Here is a 13981-nt window from a genome sequence, read left to right as displayed (position 1 = left end):
TCTGTGAACGCATCGCTATAGAAAGTCAACCGTGAGTGCAGGTCACCAAACTATATCAGAGTTCCTTCATAAAGACCCCTGACGTATAGCAAAGAACTGTCAATTATACTACAGGAACAGAAACTCACTCATGATCTCTGCATGTTTGTTATTAGCCTCAAAGTGATGCAAATAGTTTCTGATTGATTGAATTGGTTCTGTGTATTTCCAAAATAAAGGAAACTGTTTCATCTTACTGGAAACTCATGTCAGAGACTGAAAATCGGAACCCCATACTTGACACTCAGCATTAAAGGTTGGATTTGGAGACTAAAGCCATCAAATGGTTCCCAATCACGACTGTGGCTGCAGCTTTTACCACTGAGACGTTAACCCTAACATTTGCAGCTAATAAGAACTCTGCAGTCGGTTGTGGCAATATTTACAGTCAATATTCTATATCTCTCTTGCCAGCAACAGAAAAATACTTTGGCCACACCAGTTAAAGACTCAGTCTGAAAAAAATTGTGTTTTTGGTGTTTTTGACATGTTCTTGTAGTTTTTCTTTTGTTTTTTGATGACAGGATCATATGTTAAGAAAAATTTAACTCAAAATTGTAATTCTATGTATTTCTTTATTCAAATCATTTTGAATTAGGAGCAGGCAAAAAATGCTGTTTGAAAAGAAGTTGTATTTGTGAACCTGCAGTCAGCAGTCGTCAAGTTCTCTGCTCCGCTCCATTCTGATGCATCCATTTGCAGACGTCGTCTGAGCTGATCCCTGGCTCCAAACTGTATGTCTGGACATACAATCCAAAATTGTTTTGTTGAACCGGATAAAGACTGGGGTTTCAAGGGGCTGTAAGCTAGCAGGAAAGCATGTAAACAGATGGGTGATGGGAAGGGGGGATGGGGTTGTTTTGTGCCAATGAAGCATGTAACAACAATGTTGGCTAACAAAGGCATGATCTTAAACAAAAACACTGGGAATGCTTTTAAAAGTGCTCAAATGATGAGTGGGTCTTTAAGGTAAAGATATATGGGGAAAAAGTATTAAAAGAGAGAATTTCAATGGCATCTGTACTTAAAAGAAGAGTTTGAATCATAGAAAGACATCCCTTGAATGCGCTTTTATACCTCCATGACTGCAGGTCATTGATCCCAAAGGCCTCCCACTTTGCTGCTAATAAGCTTTGAGTGTCCAAGTTTAATATTATTTACATTAAAGAAGTTGTGTCATCAGAGCAGCTCATCTATAGAATGTATTGAATGTTTTTCATTACAAAGACAGATGTTTGCAGTTATAATTGTCAGATGTTATGGTAAACTGATTAAAACGTAAATATTTTTGTCATGGAAACCTATTCCAGCACACAATCACTGAATCTATGTTACACTTTAATCTGCATTTGATCAGGTTTCAGATCTCATCAGGTAATCAAGTGAAAGACTCAGATGCTGTGGCCATAACACGCACACACCTCAGTAAATATCAAGCTTAAGAGGTGCTCTCCTTGTGCTGTAAAGGCTTTTGCTTTCTGACCCGCACACTCTGATGTTGTTTCAACTAAAGCGCGCTGACCTTTTTTCCCTCTCACCGAGCCTTTATTAGGACCACCACACTCACATCAGCAGGGTATCTCGTTACTCTCGGGTCACCGTGGAGCGGATTCTCAGAGCTGTTGGAAGCGTTCCTGTGAGATTTACTCTGTGTTAGCGCTGAGGTCTGCTGGACTTGTGTCAGGTTCATGAACCTGTCTAAGTTAATTTCCATCGTTATGTATTATCTACTGGAATGTAATATGAACAACAGAATGCATTTAGACTTCCAGAAGTGAATGGTCTAGAATGTCAGAAAACAAAATATGGAAATATTTTGAAATACTGCACACACAAAAATAGAATTGAGTTGGTCACATTTTCATCCATGTTTTTATTAAATGATCATTATTACAGGAATTAGCTCTTTTGAATGAAAAAAATGTTAACAAAATGACTCTGGATTAGAACTTAGTTTTATGTATTTTAAGGGTGGAATTCCCCAGGGTTCAGTTCTTGGACAACTGCCATTCAGCTTAAATAAACTCCCTCTGGGTCACACTTATAACATGTCATCCATCTTCTGAAGAAGTTGAATCTCTTTCAGGGAGCCTGTCCCAGCTACTGTTCGGCAAAACCTGGACAGGTTGCCAGTCTATCACAGTGCCACATAATCACACACACTCATATTCACACTTAGGGAACATTTTAGGATCTCCAGTTAACCTATGAAACATGTTCTTGGACTGTGGGAGGAAGCCGGAGTACCCAGAGAAAACCCATGCATGCACGGAGGGAACACACAAACTCCACAGAGAGGGGTCCTAGCTAGGATTTGAACCAGGGCCTGCCTGCTGTGAGGTGAGAGTGCTAACACCTACATCACAATGAGGCTTTACAACATCCCCTATTGAAAGAAATTCTTTAAAAAAAGAAAAAGGAAAAAAAATAGGTTTCTGATGTATATAAGTGTATTATAATGTTCATTCCACATGACAAAAAACAAAAAACGAGTGGGTTCTCACATTGTGACTTAGACTAGTGAGAAGAGCCCCTTCCAGGAGGAGTCTGTGCTGTCACGACCGCCCCCAGGCTAACACACACACACACACTTTCAGAGCTAGTGTTGTTCTGCAAAAACACTTTGATGTTTATGTGCACAATATGCACTGCCATCTTTACAAAAGTTTGGATTTTGGTTGTTTATTTTCATGGGCAGACAAGCTGCACAGGCCAACTTTAGGTTGCCGTCATCAAAAGGGCGACACCCACACACAGAGAAGGCTAGTGCCTTAGAGATCCAGTCGTCTTACATCCGGGTTGGAAAATAACTCAGGAAAAGAACTCATACTTAATAAAAAATTTGTTCTTTTGTGTGCCAAAGGTAATATTTTAAAATATACAAGGATACTGTTTATTATAAAAGCCTTAAGAATATCATGGTAAAGGCCCTTTAAGAAAAATATTCACCAAAAGGGAAATTAGCAGTTATTGGTATTACATATTTTATGCAAAAGGTAATCTTTATTGCTTCTTAAAAGTGTGCCCATCACTAGCTTTTGGGGTGGGTGGTGCCCCTCCGAATTGAGCCTCTCATTAAGTTAGGGTTTTTATTTTCCACCATGTTAAATAAAATAGTACTGTTTTTTTGCGTAAATATTTGTGTGTTATTTTGTTTTAAGCCTCAGCATCCTAGTCATTGTTTTTTTTTATATACTCTAAACTAAATTTGCATTGGATGCATCTGTTATGCTTTAGATCTTGACCGCTTTGGAGGAAAAGCGCGGCTAAAAAAATGAAGCGTGAGGACAGCTGTGATGGAAACTCTTACTTCCAGGTGTGAGTTAAAGACCAAGTTAGCTTTCAATTTTTATGAGATCAATTCATCTCACATTTTTCAATTTTCTGTGCAAGGCACAAAGCAGGATAACCAAAAAAAAAATAGAAAGAAACATCAAATTATACTCACAATCCTTTGCAAATCAAATCTTATTTCTGGGATGTATCATAACGCTTCCTGCGCACAGGTCGGCTAATCCAATCATAGAGTGTCAAGGCTCCCTTCACTTCAGTGGGAGATAACGTGCACAGAATCAAACCTTCTCACATGTGAGGCATCTGAATGAAGCAGTCGTGCAAAGGTCCCCAGTTCTTGTTGCAGAGACTCTCTGACAGGTAACATTACTTTAGGAAAGAGTTTCAATCCAAGGAGCCGCAAAGCAGCTCTTCAGGAGCTGTCATGTTTTGTTTTTGTTCCAAGTTCAGCTTTTCTGCTGTTTTTAGCCAAAAATAAATCAAAACTGTGTAGGACATTTCTTCAGAGCAGCAGAAGTTCTTTAGAAATTTGCCTCTGATGTGGGGCGGGATTATTGGCATATTTGATCCCGTTATCTAAAGCTGAGAGCTCTCTGTTTACATGCTCTCCCGCTAGCCTACATCCCCAACCTAACATTCATGGTGTAACAAAAAATGGCGAGCAATATTGGAGCCGTCCAGCCAAACAGTTTTGATCCAGATTCCAACTCAGATGAGGAAAATAAAGACGTACATTGATCTATTTGTCTGCAGGTGGATGCATCACAATGGAGCGGAGTAGGAAGCTTGTGGTCAATCCAGTGTATTTTTTACATCACAAATACAATTTTTTTAAACTGCATTTTTTTCATCTGCTCCTGACTCACAACTATTTAAATGAAGAAATGCAAATTTAAGCTTCATTTTCTTCATATGTGTCCTTCATCATAAGGAAAATGTCACAAGAACATGTTAAAATCAACAAAAACATGATTTTCATCAGAGTGGAGCTTTACATTCACTTACTACACTGTGCTGTTGTAGTAGAATCATTCAAAATTTGTTGAGAGACCAATCAGATTGAGACCTATTTCATGAAAGAGCCTTCTTTACACTAAAGGCAGTTTTTTTTTCATTTTCTGTCATATCTTTTCCAGACCTCTGTCCTTTTAGATTTCTTTTGCTTTGTGTGTTGCAGGTTTTCCGCATCTTTTGACATTTGTCACCTTTTAAAATGTTTTTGACTTTTTTGTTTCATCTCCTTTACTTTTCTATCCTGTATTTTAAACCTTTCTTTCATTTTATTTTTCTGCTCCTTTCAATGTTTTATTTTAATTTTCTTTTTCTTATATTGTTTAGTTTCACTTTTTAAAATTTGGTTTGTTTTACGTTTTCTTGCAGTTTTCTATCCACTTGTCTATTTTACATCATCTCTGTTTCGTTCATCCCACCACTGTCTGAGACGGGGGGCTGTTGCCATGATGACAAATTCTCAGTATTGGTTTTTGTCATTTTGAGCTTCAGTGGAAACAGCTGTGGAAATGCCTAACTTTGTTGCTCTCCTGTCGCCTGTTGCCCTTTTAATGTAAAAACCCAGAAAATAGGCAACTGTTCCTTCACAAGTAATCAGTTTGTGCCATCCAGTGAAAACAGGAGAACAAAAGGTGGTCAAATATTTTGTCACATTTTGTGTGTTTTGGTGGATCTTGGTGGGGGTTTTTTTTTGCATTTATTCATTTGTTTTTGTAACTGATTTCTTGCATTTGTCTTTTAGCTTGGCTTCTCCACAGCTGCTCAGCACTTTGAACTCTGCACCTCTCTTTGAGCCGGTTTAAAAGTTCAAGCGGAGCTGCAGAGTTGTTGTAGTTTGACTTGGGTGAGGAGTGACAGCTGAAACCCAGGCAGGAGATTGCCCTCTGCTCGTGTCACTGCGTGTTACAGTGAGGGAAGCCAGAAAAAATCAGAGGGGAACTAGGGGGAAACCTCAGCAGCAAGTGTGGAGAGCTGGGATGCAGGAAAACTTGGATGAACTCTTCTCAAAGACGCTGTAAATGCTATAATCCGGCTCAAGGTTTACATCGGCATGAAGTTTTATTTTCTCCTCGAAGGTTCGGGAGAGGAACTGTGGTAAAAGTTGGTGTTCTGCAGTTGTACTTCAGAGTTTACCGAATGACGCTGCTCCCCTTAACAATTCATCAGGGCACTGAGGGCACCAGAGACTGCAGAGCAGCTCTATGTCAGGAGGGATTAATGCCCAAGGTAGTAAAGCTGCCTCTGCTCCTGTGCTGTACTACAAAGCCTTTCTGCAGGCTGTTGCTTTGATGAGCGCTGCGAATAACTCATTCTTCTAGAGAGACGGACATTCTACAGTTTCAGCGCAAACATCCAGACTGTCTCCTCTGCAGCCAGCATCCATCTCCTTCTCCTCAAAGTGATGCAGAAGCCAGCTGACAAAGACACAGACTGTAACAACAGTGGCGAGCTGCGGATAACCGCCTGTGTTTCAACCAATAATCCGGAAAAAGCGACAAAGCGCCAGGAGTCACGGATGATGAATGGCTGCATTTAAATCAAGTCGCCTCTCGCTCAGTTTTTCTGCCTCATCCGTGTAAATCCTTAATGTTCAACATGTAACAATTTATGGAGCACATCATTAGAGCGCGTGGCAGTTGGATCCAAACAGATTCCCCTCTCTTGAGTTTGAACTCACCCTGAAAACAAAATTACAATCATAAATCCACCAAACAGTCCTTTCTGTTAGCGCATGTGATAAATGCCAGCTTTAATGTGAGGTTTCACTTTGAAATATTCTCCCGTAAAATGAAAATAAATGAGCACAAAGTCCTGAAACAAACATTCTGGGGCATTTAAAGTCACATTAGCTCAACCGTGGCTTCATCTGTCTTTATTCGTGTTTCAATCTTTTGTTTTTTTTTAACTTGAACTAAACTGCTTTTTTCTTAAAAGTCTGCAACAGTATTGCAAAGCCTGAAGTCGTCATGCGGCCGTCTGGTGATGCTTTGGTGGCAGATGGAGGATTTCTGTCACGTGGGAAAGTGTTGGAGGTGCCAGACAGTTTAGACACAAACACGAAAAAAGGAAAACTGCTTTTCATCAGTCTGGATGTAGGAGCTAAAACTACATTGAATCTAGAAAAATAGATGTGAGGCCCATTTAAATATAAATAAAGCCTCTTTTAGCATTTAAACAGACTTATTTATTTCAGTTTGAACAGGTTTTCAATCTCTATTCTTATTTTTGGGGCTCAGGTTGTGGAGCAAAGCCTGATTTCCTCACCACCTTTCTAGGACCAACTTTTCCAGATCTTTCAGGAAAATACTTATACATTAATTAGTGAAATGAAGGACGTCCAGGTTTTTGGACGATGCTCCTCATGGGGTCGTTCTTTCCGGTTGTCCAAGACTGCCCTCTTAATTTAGAGGGGTAGTAGAAGAAGAAGAAACGTATTTATATAGCAACTATCTCCACAAAGTGCCTTACAAGGCATGATTAAAAGGCAATACAAATTTAATAAATTTGTGTGTGTGTGCGTGTGTGTGTGCATTTGTGCATGCGTGCCTGTGTGCGTGTGTGTGTGCATGGGTGAATGTGACTGTGTTACTACGTACAAGAACACGCTAAACAGGCATTCAATTCAATTTTATTTGTATAGCCCAAATTCATTTGTATCGGTAATTGAAAAAGTAACACATAAAATCAAAAGGATCATAAATACATAGAGTTCAATGGAAAAATACTAAATTGAACTAACAAACTGACTAAGCGAAACTGGCATCCCTGCCCTCAGATCCTCCTTCGCGGTAAGGAAACCTCCTAAAAAAAACGGATTCTGAGAAAAACAAAGAAACCTCAGGGGTGCCCACATGAAGGAGGGATCCTCCCCCAGGATGGACAGGCGATTTACCAGAACTCTTAGAGAAGAATTAACTTATCTAACTCTACAACTACATATTTCAAGTCCAGCAGACGAGCTTCATCCAGCCGGAGTTGGGGGGACAGTCGGGGCGCGAGTCGAACCGGAGACAGGATCCCAGCTAGGTGTAGGAGCAGGAGCAGAGACGAGGTACAGAGCCAGGTACAGAGCAGAGACGAGCCAGAGGCAGGATCCACAGCCAGGTGTAGAAGCAGTAGTAGAGGCGAGCCAGAGACAAGGTACACGGTCAGGTACAGGAGCACAGATGAGCCAACTGGAATCTGGAAGCACTCCCACTCCCCAGGAGGGGAGAGGAAAAGAGGGACAATACATGAATCGCACTGTACCAAACAGAGGCATGGAGAACTAAATGATGAATAATGATCAAGAATAGAGAAGAGAGGAAGGGTAGAAGTAGATGAGAAAAGAGGACAGAACCCCAGAGCACCATAGCTACCCCAGCTTCAACTTCTAGCAGCCTACCAAAAACAAATAGTTAGTGTTATTAATTTCAATTTAAAAACATTAACATAAAGTTAAATAATCTCTGAATACTAACTAGTCTGATAATAAGCCTGTCCAAAGAGGAATGTTTCCAGTCTAACTTTGAATATAGAAACTGAGTCGGCCTCTCTTACATGAGCTGGGAGCTTTTTCAATAAAACAGGAGCTTGGTGGCTAAACGCTCTACCTCCAACCATACTTTTACTAATTCTAGGAACCTCAAGCAGTCCTGCATTTTGCGAGTGAAGTGTTCTGTTTGGGTGGTAAGGCACTATGAGGTCCTTAATAAAGGATGGTGCCACACCATGTAACCTTATAGGTTAGCAGGAGAATCTTGAACTTGATTCTAGAATAAACTGGGAGCCAATGAAGCGAAACTAACACAGGAGTGATGTGATCTCTTGATTATTGAACTCACTTTGAATGCACTTTTAGCATTCTGTGTTCACACTGGACTCTTACTACCTGACACTAGCCCATGTACTCATAGTTGAAAGAAGCTTGGTGTGAAATGTCAAAGCGGTGAAAATCTTGCTCCGGGCTTTTTCTTTCACAGTTCCATTCCGATATATGAAAGAACTGGGTTGTGTCCGAATTCCTTCCCTACTCACTATACAGTTCACGATGTAGCGCTTTCGCCATTTTATAGTGCTATCCAATTCTACAAATTAAGTGCCCTAGAAATTTCTTAGAAGTCTCTGGGAAAAGCCACAGTGCATCAATGCTCACTAGAACGGTGAATATGGACCACAATGCATTGCATCTTAACAATTTTTACCAAAAAAATGTATTTAAATGTATTTTTTTGATAACCCAGTAACATTTTCACCTTCAGAACACAGTGGACTCACACATAATCGTCGACAAAACGCTCATATTAATTTGATTTTAACTTCGTGAAATCGATGACGTCGTATTCGCCGTTTAAAAAGCAAAAAAAGTACTGAGCATGATGTCCGAATTAATTTTAAAATTCAGGGCACTAAATTGTGCCGCACTATATAGTTTTTTAGTAGTTAGTATTTAGAGTGGGAATTCAGACAAAGTGCTGGTGTTATAAAATTTTGGTCAGGCAAAAATAGCAATTATTAGCTTCTCCTCCATGATTAATTTTCAAATGATTGGCACTTCCTTAAATTAAAAGCAATGCCATCTATATCAACTTGCAACATGCAATCAAAGGCCGCATGTTCTGTACATAGAGCCCAAAAACTTGCATAGGGACACAAGAACTGTTTGAACGTGGAACCCCAAAATGTGCAGATATGTGAGTTTAAATACTTTTTATTTGAAGTGGGTTAGTTTCCGAGCTCGGTGTGACAAGCATAAGGTGCTGAAAAGAGATATACAAGTCCATGCCGTTTACGATTTTACCAAGAGCTGGGTTTTGTAACTAAACTGGTTTGTACAATCACTTTGAATACTAAGTTAGTTACTTTTCCATTGTAGAAAAACAGACAATCAGACTTTCTGAGAGTTATAAATAGTTTTAAACTGCAGATTATCCATCAACGTTGGTGTTTATCCCAAGATCTGAAAAGTAGGTCAAGCAGTATGCTGCTCCACCAAGAAGAATCTTTAATGTGACTGCAAGAGCTATGGTCAAACCATGCAGGTTGTAGTCAGACTGAAACTCAAGAAAGCCCTCAGACTAATACCAGAAAAATAAACTTCCTCTGGTCGTTTCTGGGATTTTATTCCTTTGTTTGTACCTTCAGAGCACGAACATAGACTGACATGTAAATGGAGAACCCTCTTAACCAAAACCAACTCTTCTTCTGGGAGTTCAACTCTAACAGAGTTGTCTCATGTCCCATTCTGTTAATTAGTTTAAAGGACCACATTTTCTCTGCACAGCAAAATGCCAAAATGGTTTGGCTTTGGAAGCCTAAGAACCCTGTCTTTGCAAATGATGGGATTCTTTCAGGTTCCCCAGGCCAGGACCGCTGGAGCGGTTTGCAGTGTGAAGCAGATGGAATAAGCACCTGGTGAGAACCATGGTTCTCCAACAGAACAAGGTGGAATGAGTCACTTTGACAATTAAAGGCCACGGGTCGTATCTGGGGGGCAAGTTTAAAGTCCCATCAGCTGTTACACACCTATGTGTGTGAAATGTGTTCTTTGCATTTGACCCCTCCTCTGGGGGAGCGGTGAGCTGCAGACACAGCTGCACTCGGAAACAATTTGGTGGTTTAACCCCACAATCCAGCCCGTTGTTGGTGAGTGTCAAGCAGGGAGGCATTTTTAGAGTCTTTGGTATAACTCGGCCTGTATTGGAACTCACAACCTTCACAAAAAGTTTTTCCCCAGCTATCGTTGTCAACAAAGCTTTTTATTTTACATAGAAGCAAATGAAGTAGACTATCTTGTTTAACAAGCCACCTACAGGCTCACCTGGTGAACTGACCTGGTTTCAGCTCCTTCTGTTCTTTAAGCGTTCCGTCTTGGCTACAAGCCTGATCAACATTTTCCCCTTCATTCCTGTCAGGTAGCAACTTCTCTGCTTTTTCTCACAAATGTTCCTGAATTTCAGCCATTACTGAAAAGTGTGTCCGTCCACACACACACACACACACACACACACAGCTGTTGTGTTTTCTGTGAAGTTGTTCAGAATCAGATCCCAGCAGGGCATCTGAATGATGAGGGGCTGAACCCAGAACCGTTGCCTTCACTGACAGTTTAATGACATGCTGTCAGACGGCGTTCCTTCATTCAGGTGCCTCTGAGCTCGTTTCTGTCTCAGTTTCACAAACATCTGAGTCACTGAAGTGGAAAAGTCTCTTTCTCTGCCGTTTCATTTTTTAGTCATGCTACTTTTTGCATTTTTGCTGAGAAAAAAAAGACTGAATTTAAATTATTCATTTAAAAAAAAATAGTTTCAACAAAATCTTCAACATAAACTGGTCAGTTTCAAGAGTTCATGAGATCCGAAGGACTTTTGAGTTCTCACAACCTCCTGTATCTCACAATGAAAGCCAGGAGGTGGCGCACCAATTAAACCTGAGTGGACCCTTGTCTGCACGCACACAGTCGTGATAGAATATTTAGCGCCTGATGATCTGTGTCAGGAGTGCTCTCGTTTCCGTGCTTCCTCATTGAGAGCCTTGAAGGGCAATTAGAGCTCCTTTTCTGTGAAGAGACTGCTGGGATTCTGAGAGCTGTGTTTTAGAAGCACTCCAGATCAAAGCCCACCAATCTGAAACACTCAAAACAACATTTTCAAGCTGCAGCTCCTGTCAATAAAAACTGGGCCATTCATATTTCAGAAAACTACAGTTTCTGTACAAGAGCATTTGTTCCTTCATGAAGGAGAAGAAACAGTTTCGTTGCTGAGCGATAAAATGACTAAACCCTCTTTTCTGTGGAAAACATTTCCAGTGCAATCCAAAGTACTCCTTCAGCTGCCAAATAAGCCTTGAGACAACCTTGGTTGAAAAAATAAACTGTGCTTTTTGTGATTTGGATTTTATGAGTTAAAAGTCTTGCTGTAGTGTGGTAATGTTAATAAACAGAAACCTTGAGGGAGAACTAAACGGTTGACCTCTGATTTCATCAAGAAGATTTAAAAACTGTGTGATGTGTGTTTGTTATGGTTTCAAGACGTTTAACGGGGAAGACTCATAGTAGCACAGAGATGCTATCCCGTTAACACATTGCAGCAAGGGACATGTAGTGCAAAAACTGATGTCGATGCCAGACAGACTGGCATCTCTGAGCTTTATTGTTTTGTTTACTTTTTCCACAGTCTGATACCGGATCCCGCGGAAAGCCACACAGCTGAAGACGAGCTTTAGCTGTTATTTTTGTTGGAGCTGAGAGACTTTATGAGCTAAATCGGAACAAGTAAGCGAGGACTTAAACCACTTCTGATTGGTCAGACTGATGACGTATTAGGGGTCCAAGAATGATTGGCAGAGACAGTTGAAGGGGCAGGACTTTTCCGAAAACAGAGCTGAAGCTGCGGCTAAATTGCAGTACCGTCATTCTTATCAAAGTGTCTTAATAGAATCAAATAAACACAACTAAAAAATTATTTTACGATCCTTCACATTCATAACTACTCAGTGTTTTATCGGGGCCTGTTTGGATGAACAAAGAGCTGATATCCTGGAGATCGAAAATGTTTTCAGATCACTGAAAATGGGTAATTTCCCACGGCACACCTGACCATCTCCCGCGGCACACTAGTGTGCACACCGGTTGAAAAACACTGGTCTAGATGTGCCTAGGATAGCACAAGGGTTACACAAATTTGGTTTTTGTTTGTTCAATTTGAGAAGCAGCAATTAACAGCAGCCAGAAAAAAAAACATTAAAAAAAAAATAAAGAAAGTGCACCTAGAGTCTTTAAATAAACAGATGAAGTAAATCTACTGTTTATCACCTTTATCTTCACAGAATTTTCATTTCCATCCACTTTTCTATTCTAAACATTTTCTCATTCAGCAACAATCCTGGCCTAAAGCGGAATTGGGAGGTTGGAGTCCTGCACATTCATGGGCCTCAGGCTCAGGCAGCTAAACAGTGGAAACATTACATGAATGTCTGATGTTCCCACACCACAGCTTCCCACAGGATCTCCATCTGAAAACACGGCCCGGTTCACATGTAGTTCATGATGCAGATTGGCACATTCAGGACGCTTTCCTTATCCAACAGACAGGACTGCTTCTACCATTTGACTTTATTTATTTATTCCAAGCACAAAGCATCTTCAGGAAAGCTTAATACCAACTGAGACACCAGCTCACAACGGAGAGATGATTCTGAAGTTTTTAAGCGGGTTGTTTTATTGTAAATTTAATCAGGTTTTGATAAAGACAAAAAAATATCTCATTGGAATGACCTTCAAGAAGTATTTGTATAATTTTGGGATATACTGAATGTACAATATTTTTACTGCAAAGAGTTTCATTGTTTTATATCATCTTTTAATGAATAAAAACTTTCTTCTGAAAGTGTTGACACTAGCTCAAGAAAACAAACTTAAGATAATATTAGAATGGGTTGGGAAGTAATGATGGACTTTAACAAACTGAAGAGAACCCTGACTGATAGCTGAATATTATTTGGCAGAAGATGAGATTCACAGTGACTCATGTAAAAGATTTTAAAGAAGAAACGGCGTTTTGGAAAAGATGCCCGTAGCCAGAAATGGGTGTTGTTTCTCAGGGTTTTTCTCGTGTCACTGCTTTGTACACCAAATATGACTCAAGTAAAATATAGCTTTTCAAATAATTACTAATATGAAGGTAAAAAGTAAGGCCTCAACAGGTTTTCTTAACAAAAAGACGCATATAAACATTAGCTAAAAACAAAAATGGCAGAAGACACTTTAGATCAAAAGCAAAAAGCAGGACATAAAAAAGAAAGAAACGCTGTGGCTAAAATCTGGGGAGGTGCTGTATAGATTAAAAGACAGACAGAGCAAAAATGTACATTTAATAAACCATAAAATCCATAAAATACTTGAAAGCCTAATAAATACATTAGTTAATTAAATGAGCTATTTAAAAGCTAAGTTAAAAATGTTTTAAATTTATATTTAGGCTACATATTTGTATTTAAAACTCAGGCAAACAAAGAAATTAAATTTAATTTGCATTTTCTTGTAGATATTGTCATAAACCGTATGGTATTACGTGATTAAATAAGAACATTTCAGTGTTTGCTCACTTATTTTTAAAGCTTTGAAGACAAAACATCAAGTCTCCCTTATTTATAAGAAATAAAATTGTTTTTTTCTTAAAACAAAGTTGTCCTTTTTCTCTGGCAAACCCTATAAATGATAAAATTATTACTATTTTACATTAATATAATCTAAAATAGATTCTGGTTAGGTAAACTAAAACCAGAAACAACAACTTTGCTACAACCAGGAAGAATCCGGTTCAGTATATTAGCTGCAAAGCTAAGCTAACTATGCTTTCTAAGCTAATATGCGGCCAAGAAAAAGCTAATCTTGTAATGCAGCATGAGGATTTTGTGTTAGACGCCTACCTTAAAGCACTAAAATTGATTTTTTTTTTCTCTCTTTTTACCAAGTTGCTCTTTCAACTATGGATTTATAGTATGAAGGAAAACACTTTAGCAATATCCTGCAGCCAGTTTGACATTCCTTTAACTAATGCCACCAGAAGTTTAGTGGATTATAAACATTTACTGACTAAATCTGTAGCTATAATTTGTCTGATCATTTGAATTATTTAGGTGACAAAAATGCAGAAAA

This window comes from Oryzias latipes, chromosome 1 (genome assembly GCF_053564925.1).
Source record: "Oryzias latipes strain Hd-rR chromosome 1, Olatipes_Hd-rR_3.1".
Classification (NCBI taxonomy): Eukaryota; Metazoa; Chordata; class Actinopteri; order Beloniformes; family Adrianichthyidae; genus Oryzias; species Oryzias latipes.
The sequence above is the reverse complement of the archived record's forward strand: the minus strand, read 5'-3'. Positions refer to the sequence as shown.